Raw genomic sequence first — 11,070 nt, forward strand, 5'->3', positions numbered from 1 at the left:
GAGGTTGGAATTTTAAAAGGAATATACGCTGGTGAAACAAAATGGTTGTAATGAGAATAATTGCCTACCCTCCTGTATGACTCATATTTTCTCTTTCTGCTAAAGAGATGATCCCATTTAAGACTTGATTTCATTTAGGCTTTTAGCATCTGAGATTGTAAAGTAAAAATACTTCATGACAATTCACAAAAGCCTTCAATTCAGCAATGTTCAAAATGTGAAAATAGCTGACTCTCAGCTCTGAAGATGTCACTTTCACTTGATCATTTTAATATAGCTTGAATCCTTTTGGCTTCTGCACACATTGTAAAATAACATACAGTGATGTGAAAAAGAAAGTACACATCAAGAAGCAATAAGTCAAAGTAATCAGTGTGAGGTATGAGGTGTTTATGCTGATATGCTGAGTTTGGTTTTAATTAAATGTGGTGCTGTGTGTTACAGCCAAAGACCCTCACTTTGCTCTCATCTGGCCAAATTTTAGTGGGATTGTTTGTTTCTAATTAAGTTTTGGGGATTTTTTAGATTAAGTTTAACAAACCGAAGCCATGCTGCCATGTTCTTTTTAGAGAGAAGAGACTTTCTGCTGGTAAACCTCCAAACAAGCTACATTTGTTCAGTCTACTTCTAATTGCACTGTTGAAAACTTTACCATTTAACTTGCTAGCTGACCTTGGGATGAATTTGCTGGGTGGTCCACTCCTGGGAAGATTATGGTATTGTTTCAACACACCTGAATGCTCTAGACCAACAAACAGCCAAAACTTCTGCTTTTAAAGCATTTAGGCTGCTTTTAGGTGAGTAGTCACATTGTGGGATTATTCAACATATCTTCTGAGGATAAGAGAAGAACCACTAAATCATGTCTCTGTAGCATTAGGAAATCACTTTAACACTTCATGTCATTTCTCTCAGTTACACACGTTTCTAGTCTAAGGATGCCTTGTGTGGTTTTATATTGAGAAAGAGAATTTCAGCACAGTGTTTGTCTTTGGACTGTGATGAACACATGTGATGAAATGTTGAGCTCGCTGTCAAAAATTAAGATGTTCCCCCCCAAAAAAGAAAAAGTCTGTGTGCATTCCATTAACGATGGCAAGGATTCAATTACATCAACATGCGTCTTTAATTCGTATTTTGGTTCCACAAATTTTTGGATGATTTGAAAGATTCCAACATCAGATTTACTGACAGCTGGTGTTTCATCTGTCACTCGACTTCATAAATGAAGCCTCTGTGCAGCTACAATGTACACAACTTCGACTGAGAACACTTGTAAAATAGCTTTTGGTTCTCTTTTTCATCAAAAGATGGAGATGTTGAGTGGAAACATTTCTGCACTTCTTGTTTCTGTCTCATGTTTCTTTGCTAGTTTTACACAGTCAGCTATCATTCCCCATGAGGTAATTGGAGTTATTCCAGCATGTGTTGCTTGGCCTTATCAGTAGCACACATTTAAAATACTTGGTGTCTTTTATCAGTTGACACAGCAAGAATGAATTACTTGTTGTCTATTTCCATTTATAGTCTCTCATGAACTCAGAGCTGATTTGATTTTTACTAATGACAAGAAACAATTTTTTTAAAAGGTGTATAAAGAAGTTAAGAGTAAAAAGTTTTAACTCATACGTCATCTTAGCACTTTTCCCCTCAAATCTGTACCAGTGCATACACTATGGTGGCTAGTGTGTGTTCACACCAAGTCTTGAGGTGTTCCTATGTGAACTCTGCACATCAATTATTCAGTTCGATCACCTAGCCTACTTACTGTCTCCATCTTACCATTGCTCCATGTTGTAGAAGGACCTTCTTTGCTTGTATAGCCAGTCGGGGGGCGGGGGAAAGGGGGGGCAGCCCTGTAGATAGCCTGACTGGAGCCAGAAGAGGCCTGGAACAGGAGTGTTCATTAAAGTCGCCCCAAGAGCACAGGCAGAGGAGAGGATAACAAGACCCTAGGGTGGCTGGTGTGGGCCCTCACTCCTCAAAACCAATAAATGTATTCCCCTTCATCCAGACAAATCCAAAGTCTACTGTGTCAGCAAAAATATACACACACATCCACCTTTGCTGGACGACTGATTCCTTGTATTTTATATATATAAGTTTTTTTTCCCTTTTTTCCCTTTTTTACAATTTGGAATATTTAATATAGAAAAACTTTCCTAGCCATTATTTTTAATGTGGTTACTTTTACAATAACATGTTAATCAGCAACTTGTGTGATGAGAGATGAGAACACTTGTTACTGTATGGCAGATTTTTGCAGGGGAGCCAAAGAAGTGATCAGATGTGCTTTAAAAACAGTGTCTATACTAATCCAAAAGATTGATTTTTCGTTCTGTTTGTTTATACTTGTAAATTTACACTGGAATCCAGGCCTTGTGATGTGATGGCAACTTGTCCAGGTTATCTAGACCTTTGGCTACATGTCAGCTTGGATGGGCTCCAGCCCCAGTGTCTGGATAAAATGGATGGATGGATGGATAAATGGGAAAATAAAATATAAAATATTTTCTTATAGTTTAATAGAAGTGATCATTCAAGTTTGAATGATAAGTGCACAACTGATGGCTACCAGCTGGAGTCAACAGCAGTATAACTGAGAAACCCATTGGCCAGTCTACTGACTATGTGCTTCTGGGTCCAATTGCTAATTTTATGTGCTTCAGGTGCAGCCAACAGATATCTAGGCCAAGCCTTCCTGTTCAGTCCCCTGGCCAATCTTTAAAATTTAAACCAATCTAATAAAAGTGAAATCATCGTCAGACCATAGCCAGTGGTTCAAGGTTGTATGCTGTCAAAAGCAATTCCTCTATTGACAGTCAACCTGCATGCAACCAAAGTCTGCTGAAAAGTGACGGAAACCAGACAACCTTCCATACTGGAATTGTTTTCCCTTTGGTGCAGACGATGAATTTTCATATGTAGAGATTTGTTAATGGAGATTATGAGCAAGAGTGCCAAATCACTTCTTGGTAAGCACCAGTTGCCAAGCAACCAACAAATACTTCAGAAAGTTACTGGTCCTGTGAAAACTGAGGAGCTGGTTGGTGAATGTGGCTACCTTTGGAAGAGCCATGCCCTTTGTTTCTCCTCTTTTTCCCATCTTTATGCTGACTTATGCTAAATGATGCTCGGGAGCTCTAGCTACATATTTATGTACTGGTGAGAAAGTAGGATATTTGTGAGGATATTTTTCTTTGTAAATAAGTTTTGTTTTCTTTTTAAATTTAAAAAAAAGTATTTTGTCAACACTCTTGATCCTGGTCATTGCACCATGTCCAAACACTACAGTATGATGGGTAAAATGTGATAGATGAACTATGACTGACACTAATGGTGTGTTATTATATGTCCTCAGAACAGACCCAGTTTTCCCCCATTCTAGTTTGCATATATTTGGTGCAAAAACAAGGAAACCAAAATGATCTGATGAGGCGAGATAGTTAAATATGTTTTTCAACCCAGTTGCTGACTGCTGGCTATTGATTAACTCTCACCTTTGTGGGTATTGGCCAGAGGTGGAGAGAAGCATTTAAAAGCGCAGCACACTGAATTTCTCCTGAGGTAGCCTGCTCTGACTGACATTATGTGTCTCTGGAGTCTAACTGCACAGAGCTGTTGTTCTCCCTTGTTTGCCTGCCTGGCCTGTTGGACCCCATACCACGGCTTTCCAGAAAGACCCCCAAGCGATCTTGCATTCAGACAGGCTGAGCAGCAAGCTGAAATTAAAGCTGTTTCGCTGTGGTTAGTTAAATAGTTGGACAGTGAGAGCATTGGGTGGCCCTGAGTCAAGGCTGAGGCTGTCTGGGCTAGTGAGTGGAAATATCAAAAAAGGATAAAGCACTGGGGAAGGGAGAAGGGAACATCCAAACTAAATGAGTAGAGGAAACTATTAAGGCGACCTGTTTAAAAGGATCCTGGGATTTTAGAGTCGGAAAGCTACAAAGTACATGTGGATGTGTTCTGTAACACTGAAAATCTATTACATTTACTGTCACTGTTCAGTGCCTGCCGTTGTTGCTGCACAGTGGTAAGGAATGCATTACATAAGATGATAAGATACTCACTCAGTAAGGCAAACACAAAGAACGTTCAATGGTCATCTAAAAGTGAACAGAGACGAGAGACTGAAAGCAAGAAATATACTTCCAGTCCCATTTTCTACAGTGTGAATATGAAACCAGAATTCATCAGCCAAAACATGTAATTGCAGTTTTTTCCAGTAACTGTGATTAGTTAGTCATAACACAACTTAAAGTGCTGACCATGTTGTAGTCTGAGTGTTAGATGGCTTACGGCTGGACCCTGGCAACAGAGTTGGAGGTGTTTGTTGAATTATGTAACCGTTCAGTATAAATCTAGGCTAAGGAGCAAGGGGCGGATCCACAAGGTTTTTCTACCCCCCATGAACTTCTGGGTTTGACCACAAGTCCAGCCCACATTCTTGAGCCTCTGCTTGCTGCTTTTTGTGAAACATGAAAAAGAGGAGGAAAAAAAAGGATCAAACCACTTCGACCTTGTCAGCAGCGAGTTTCCTGACAGATGATTTTGTCCTCGGGCTCCAGGTCTGTCATCCAGAACACATGCTCAAAGTATCGTGTGTGATCATAATCACAATACTGCTTTGGCCTTTATTTTCTATTTTTATGCTTGTTGGATGACATACAAAAGAAACATTTTTCCTAATGTTTCCAGGCTACGGTGAATCGGCCATATATAATGACTGGAATGGAAGAGAGAAAATTCCTCAGCCAAGTTCCTTTAAATCCATAGGGGTTCATACAGTGTATGGATCAGTCCTCCAAGAGTAGCAGGAGCCAAGACATCTGTGTGACTAGTAGAGACTGATCCCTTCCTACTAGAACACTGGGAATAGGAAAACCAGGGTTATCTGGTCACATTGCATATCATGGGTGTATTATTTGTGCACAATTGCCTCACTGCCATCCAAGTGCTCTGTGTCAAATTCACAATGCAGTATGAATAATGTAACCCAATTAGCATGTACCGATACGTGCACGCGCTGTATTTGGGAGATGGAACTTATTGTGAACTAGCATTTACAATCATATCTGGAACTGTGCAGGAATAGAAGCACATAGTGACAGTGAATCTTTTTGCCTACACTAATCTACTCTGTGTGGAGTTTCTCATTATCCACTCTCCACAGTGTTCCTGTTCAGTGGGGTCTCTGTGCCCAGTCAAGAGTGCCACTCGCCTGAGGGTAAAAGGATGATGATGGGGATGACAAGAGGAGCGGGGTTTTACTGTTTCTCTGCATTATGTTTTACACATGCAATAATGTTGTAAAAGAAGAAGATAATTTCATCATGATCCACCATGCTTGTGGGGTGAGCAAATCAAAGATTTTTGCAGTGGTGGACAGCCGTCTGGAGACACATTATATTCACTGTAAAACGGTGACATCCAGCAGCACTGTGTTACTCTAGTGCGGCTCTTACTTCAGAGTCGCACTAGAGTTTGTGGGCACACGAGGAGGTTTATTTGATATTTTTTGTATTTCAAGTATGTTTTGATGAGTCGGTATGAAGGAGGAGCTGTCTAAAGAGGTGACCATATGCTTGATCAGAGCTGTTATATAGGACTGAAGTCAGGTGTGATCAGTTGTGCTACATTTATCTGCATTAGAAATATGGGTATCTAAATTTAGAATTTAAGAGCTCAGTGTTTGCTCCCAATTGATTCCTAATATATTAAGTTTCAAAAAACAGTAGGAGATTTTATAATTTCCTGTTTAGAGATTTACATTAAAAAAAAAAAAACAGCATCAGTTAGTGCCAGCCTTCCTGCCACCTGTTAAATCTACAACAAACTGCACTACAAGTGGAGTAGAGTAAATATTTAGCATCTACAGTTTAGGCATAAAGTGCATGTATGCATGACCAGCCTGTGTTTGTCCATCCAGGGGCACACAGGAATGAAAGCGTGTGTTCTCACATGTGTGACCTCCTGTGTCCTAGAATGTTGCCTCCACCCAACCACACACCCCTGCACTCTCTCCCTCCCTCTCTCTCTCTCTCTCTCTCTCTCTCTCTCACTCACACACACACATGCATGCACGCACGCACACGTACTCCAACCTAGACAGGCCAGGTTGCCAGAGCTACACAAACTCCCACCCATTAGCGGCAGGATTCCAGGATAACCATGGCAACCAGTCTCTCACCCCCGAGGAGACGAGCAGTAGAACTGAAAGGCTCCATTCAATTTCCACATCCCAGTACAGCACACACAAAAGGACACACATGCACTCTTTTTCACACACCAACACACACTCACCGACAGGCACACTCGCACACATTCGCGCAGACACACAGACATGGACACGTCCAACGCAACCCACTTGCTCTAACAGCCTCGCAGTCACTCCAGCCTTCCCTGCCTGCCTCCACTGGGGTGAGTGGGAGCTTGTTAGAGAGACCGCACACTACATCCTCTCACCCACGGTCCTCAACTGCACATACACAGCGCACGAGTGAAACATTAATTACACCTCACTCATGGTGATTAGACACACTGTTAGAGGAAGATGACAGACTTTATTGTATGCACAATGATCATCTTTCTCTACCCCGGAGGCTTAAAACATCTTATCAAGAACTGTACTAGGTTATATCATCTGAGTGCATCCGGCATGTGCGTTCCTGCCCCCACCCTCCTGCCCCATGCTGTTATGTCACACGGCAAAATACAAGGAGGTGAGAATGGTATCGTGTTGAGTAATTTTTGTTGACACCTCTCGGAAACACGTAAAATTAAAGTTATATGAGAGGGGAAAGTGTTATATGATAAGAGACAGAAGTGCTTTCAGTTTACAGGCTAATAAGGATGTAGTTATCATCGCTGATGAAACCTCCATTCCACTTGAATGAGAGCAGCATGCTCCCCAAGTCTTCTCAAACAGTGCTCCCTGGGTTTAACCCAGAGAAAAGAGAAAAGGTTAATGACACACACTGGGAAATCAACCTCTAAGCATCTCAGAGAGAAAGTGATAGTGAGGTATAGGTGGAAAAGAGTTGGTAGAAATCGGCAGTGTGAGATGATAAGCTCCTGAGAGAGAGAGAAAATGAAGACACGAGAAGGCAGAAAGAGACAGTCACAGAAATATAAATGACTGACAAAACAGCTCCAAAACACAGGGTGTTGATTATCTCCTGTTCACATTAGAGCCCACACAGACCATTAGATGTGAGCCCAGCCTGAATCAATTTGAAAATTATCTATTCAGGAAAATCTTGAGTGGCAACCACACAGCACTCAGCCTTTAACCAACACAATGCAGGTTGTTTTCTGTCATCTTCGAGGGAGAAAGCGGGGAGGTGAGGATGTGTGAGAGGGCTGCAGCGTCTTGTTAGGATGGACGGACAGGTGGGAAGACTGGCAGAGATGGGGTCGGGAAATATTCCGAAAGGGTGTGGTGGTGGTGGTGGTGTTGTTTTAGAAACAACGTAAGAGAGGAGGAGAAAGGTCTGGAACAAGGGAGGGAGATGGAGGAAGAGTGAAGCAAGGCTGGCACTAATGACGGGTGCGCCCAGGGCCACACGAGTACAGCTGTCTCCCCTCCCAACTTCAGCGATGTCAGATCGGCATAATAAAAAACCCAGTGTGTGGGTCTGAGCTAGCAGCAACAGCTGGGTGGCTTAGTGTAAGAAAATAACAGCGAGCAAGGGAGAAAAGAACAGTGATAGCAAATCATCTATGTGTTGAACTTGTTGACTTTCTTGAACAATTCCCAGGCAAGCGTAGTTTAGAAAGGCGCTTCTTGTGAACACTTCATTGTTATTGGCAGCCTCTTCTTGGACAACCCTCTCTGCTTTGATTGGGCTTCCAAAGGATGATGTCAGAAAGTGTCCAGAGTGCTCTGAGTCACACATGCGAACACCCTACCCACCACCTCGTCTCTTTGTTTGTGCCCTTTGTGGCCTCGCGAAGAGGATGTTCTTATAAACACAACATGATGTCAGGCACGCTTCTCCATGCCTTGTGTCACACCCAGTCCCTTATCGCTGATGCCGTACGCCCAGGTCTTACAGGGCTTAACCCAGAACACAGGAAGCTCAAGGATCGCCTCTGCAGAACTTGATCCTCACATATTATCTGCTTTTTTATTTGATGGACCAACATGTAGGAGGATATCTGCCTGTCTGACTCACTCCTTGTCTGTCTGACCACCCCCACCTTCTTGCCTGCCTGCACTCTCATTGTGTCTCTCGCTGTCTATTTCTCCTCCTCTCTTGCTTGTGTTTGTCTTAATCATTGCTGGGGTGATGTGGGCCAGGCACAGCCACTGGATAATGTGATTAGAAGGGGCTCAGGCGCAAAGTCTCTCCTCTGATCATTTCAGTCACCTGGGACTTAAGTCCCATTTGTTGTGTGGAAAAGAGCCCTACTAAAATCTTCAGACGTGTTACTTATGGTGCATGAGCTTCACATCGTTGTTAGCCTTGTTTTCTAAATGTTTGTAGGTTCAGAGCAACGGCCAAAAGGGAATAAGGGAGTGGGCATGGGCTAGGCCTGCACGTCTGTTGCAGTTTAAAGTGCTCGTATGTGTGTGTGTACATACATAGAAATCTGTGATTGCCTTGCGTCCGAGGATGCTGCGTGTGTTTTTCAGGCCTCCAGAGGCTCCACAGATGAATGAACCATTGGCTCAGGTAAGCCAGGCGTTATTCCCCCAGCATGTGCTGCAGTTGGCCGTAGGGATTTTTTGATAGTGTGTCTGCCAGGCCGAGAGAAAGTAAGGAGAGGAAGAGTGGCTCTTGTCAGAAAAAAAGATGAAAAGGGTTTAGATATGACAAGCGTGTCATTAATCGCAAGATTCTCCAGGCAGTATTTGTGTATCTACCTGCACTCAGTGGAAGGAACCAAAGGAATGGAATGGACTAGCCAAGGGAATAAGAGCGTGTGTGTGTGTGTATATGTGTGTGTGAGGGTGAGTGTTTAGTTCTGTGTTTCTGCTGCAGCTTCATTATTGCCCTATTCACTATTCCGTCTGTCGTTCCTGGCTCTGGCCGGGTACCATCACCCCCTCTGGCAGCTACATCCATGACAGGTACAGAGGGAGAGAAAGCACTCTGTATGAAGCAAATCTGTCACAGTGCTAACTAAAACATGTCATTGTGGTAGTGCTGTGTGTCCAGGTGCACTCATGTGCATGCCTGTACAATGTGGATAGCTGATTGGAATTCAGGTTGTTATATGGAAGGGTTTATTTCATAGCTTTAGAGAAGGAAGGAGCTTTCAAAGAGTCGGAACAGCCGGTGTGTCTGCAAAGTGGGGAAATCGGGGGAAAGATGGGGAGAGGAATCAAGGCACAGCTGAACTATGAAACACTGCGAAATGTGTTCACGTCTGTGAGTGTTCCTGTTCTCTAGGGAGCCAACTCCTCTCTCTGGACTTGACTGAGCCCACCTGAGTCTCTCTCCCACCCCTCCAGCTGTTTCTCTCCATACCCCCAAAATCTTCCCCCGTCATTCCCAATCTCTATCCTCCAAATTTACTAGTTCCCAGTCTGTATCAACAATTCCTGTGCCACTCAAGCAAGCTTTTTAACAGCACTCCTGCAGTGTTGTAAAGTTTGTTTGTTTTGTATTTTTTTTGCCTGACTGTGATTTGAATGGGATATTGATGTGATTTATGGATAACCATGCAGCAAAGTTAAAGTTGAGCTTCAGCATAGATATTTTATGACTGTTCTACTTTGCACCAATGACTCTTGCTCTATGTTTTCTACAGAAACAGCTCCAGCTTTTAGACTGCGCCACAAGCAGAGCAGTAAATTCCCATATAAGGCAGAAGGACCCTTTCTAACCTCCTTCCTCCACCTCCTCCACTCTCTTATACCCCTTCACTCCTTCAATGCATCTAGCTCATACTGCCTTTTCATTTTCACCCCCTTTTCCTGTGATCGTGTTCTACTGCTATTCGAACGCACACTCAAATGTCTTCTAGAGAGCTAGAACAATAGTTCTGTGTCGTATGGTTGTTTTGTTTCGAGTACCAGCCACTTGTGATTTTTGCATCAGCCGTACATTGCAATAACTACCTGCCTGAGCATCTGCATTGCTGGATATTTTTTCCCATAGGCTCTACAGTACAGCAGAAATTACACCAAAGCTGCAGATCAAGCCTCACAAATCCAATGGGAGGGATGAGGAGAGTGGGAAGCAGAGTGGGAGGTAGAGATGGATTGAAGGATGAAGATAGTGAAGACAGAGAGAGAGAGAAAACACAAATAGAGCTGATAAGACCTTCGGCAGAGGAAGTGTCATTCTGGGCCAATCCCCTGTGGACTCCCAGTATCCCTCTCTTCGCCTGCTGCAGGATGTGTCCTCGTGTGGGAATACACAAGGAATGTGGCCCCTTTTGTTTAGTGTGTGATAGGCTCCTGGTTGGCGGTCATTTGTGTGTCTTATGTGTGACAAGCTCCAGGCTTGGCAGAGGCTGATCAGAGCAACACTCCACAGTCCTTTCTGGGTAAGACCCTCCTAGGAAAACAATGACTGGTCCTTGTGGCTGCTATCTTTCAAAGCCCCTCCTTGGCTCATAGAGCACTTGCTCCCTGTGGGTTTTATTCATAAACTACGCATTAGACAAAGAGCTAAGAAGGCGTCTACATCAGTGGTTACCAGCATTTTATCTGTTACAGGAACTCCAGTGTCCCATCGCTCCAGTTCCAAACATGTTTATTGGAAGTGATTTGGAACTAGTCTTTCAGAAACATTTCGGTAAACATTTTTATGCTAGTTCCGTAAAAATAAAGTCGGAAAACTGAGTACAGCCCATGATTCAGTAGCTTGGAAAATCACACTAAGCAGCCATGACTTGCAGTGTCTCACATCATCACGGAGGAATTTTGGACGACTCTTCTTTACAACATTGCGTCAGTTCATTGAGGGTTGCTACCATTTGTTTACACCCAGCCCTCTTAGGGTCACATCACAACATTTCAGTTGGACTGAGATCTGGACCGTCCCAATACCTCGATTCTTCTTTTTAATCATCCTGTTGTAGATTCACTGATGTAGTTGGGCTCATCGTCTTGTC

Source organism: Haplochromis burtoni, unplaced genomic scaffold, assembly GCF_018398535.1.
Source record: "Haplochromis burtoni strain Fernald_Lab_line unplaced genomic scaffold, NCSU_Asbu1 Contig_75, whole genome shotgun sequence".
NCBI lineage: Eukaryota > Metazoa > Chordata > Actinopteri > Cichliformes > Cichlidae > Haplochromis > Haplochromis burtoni.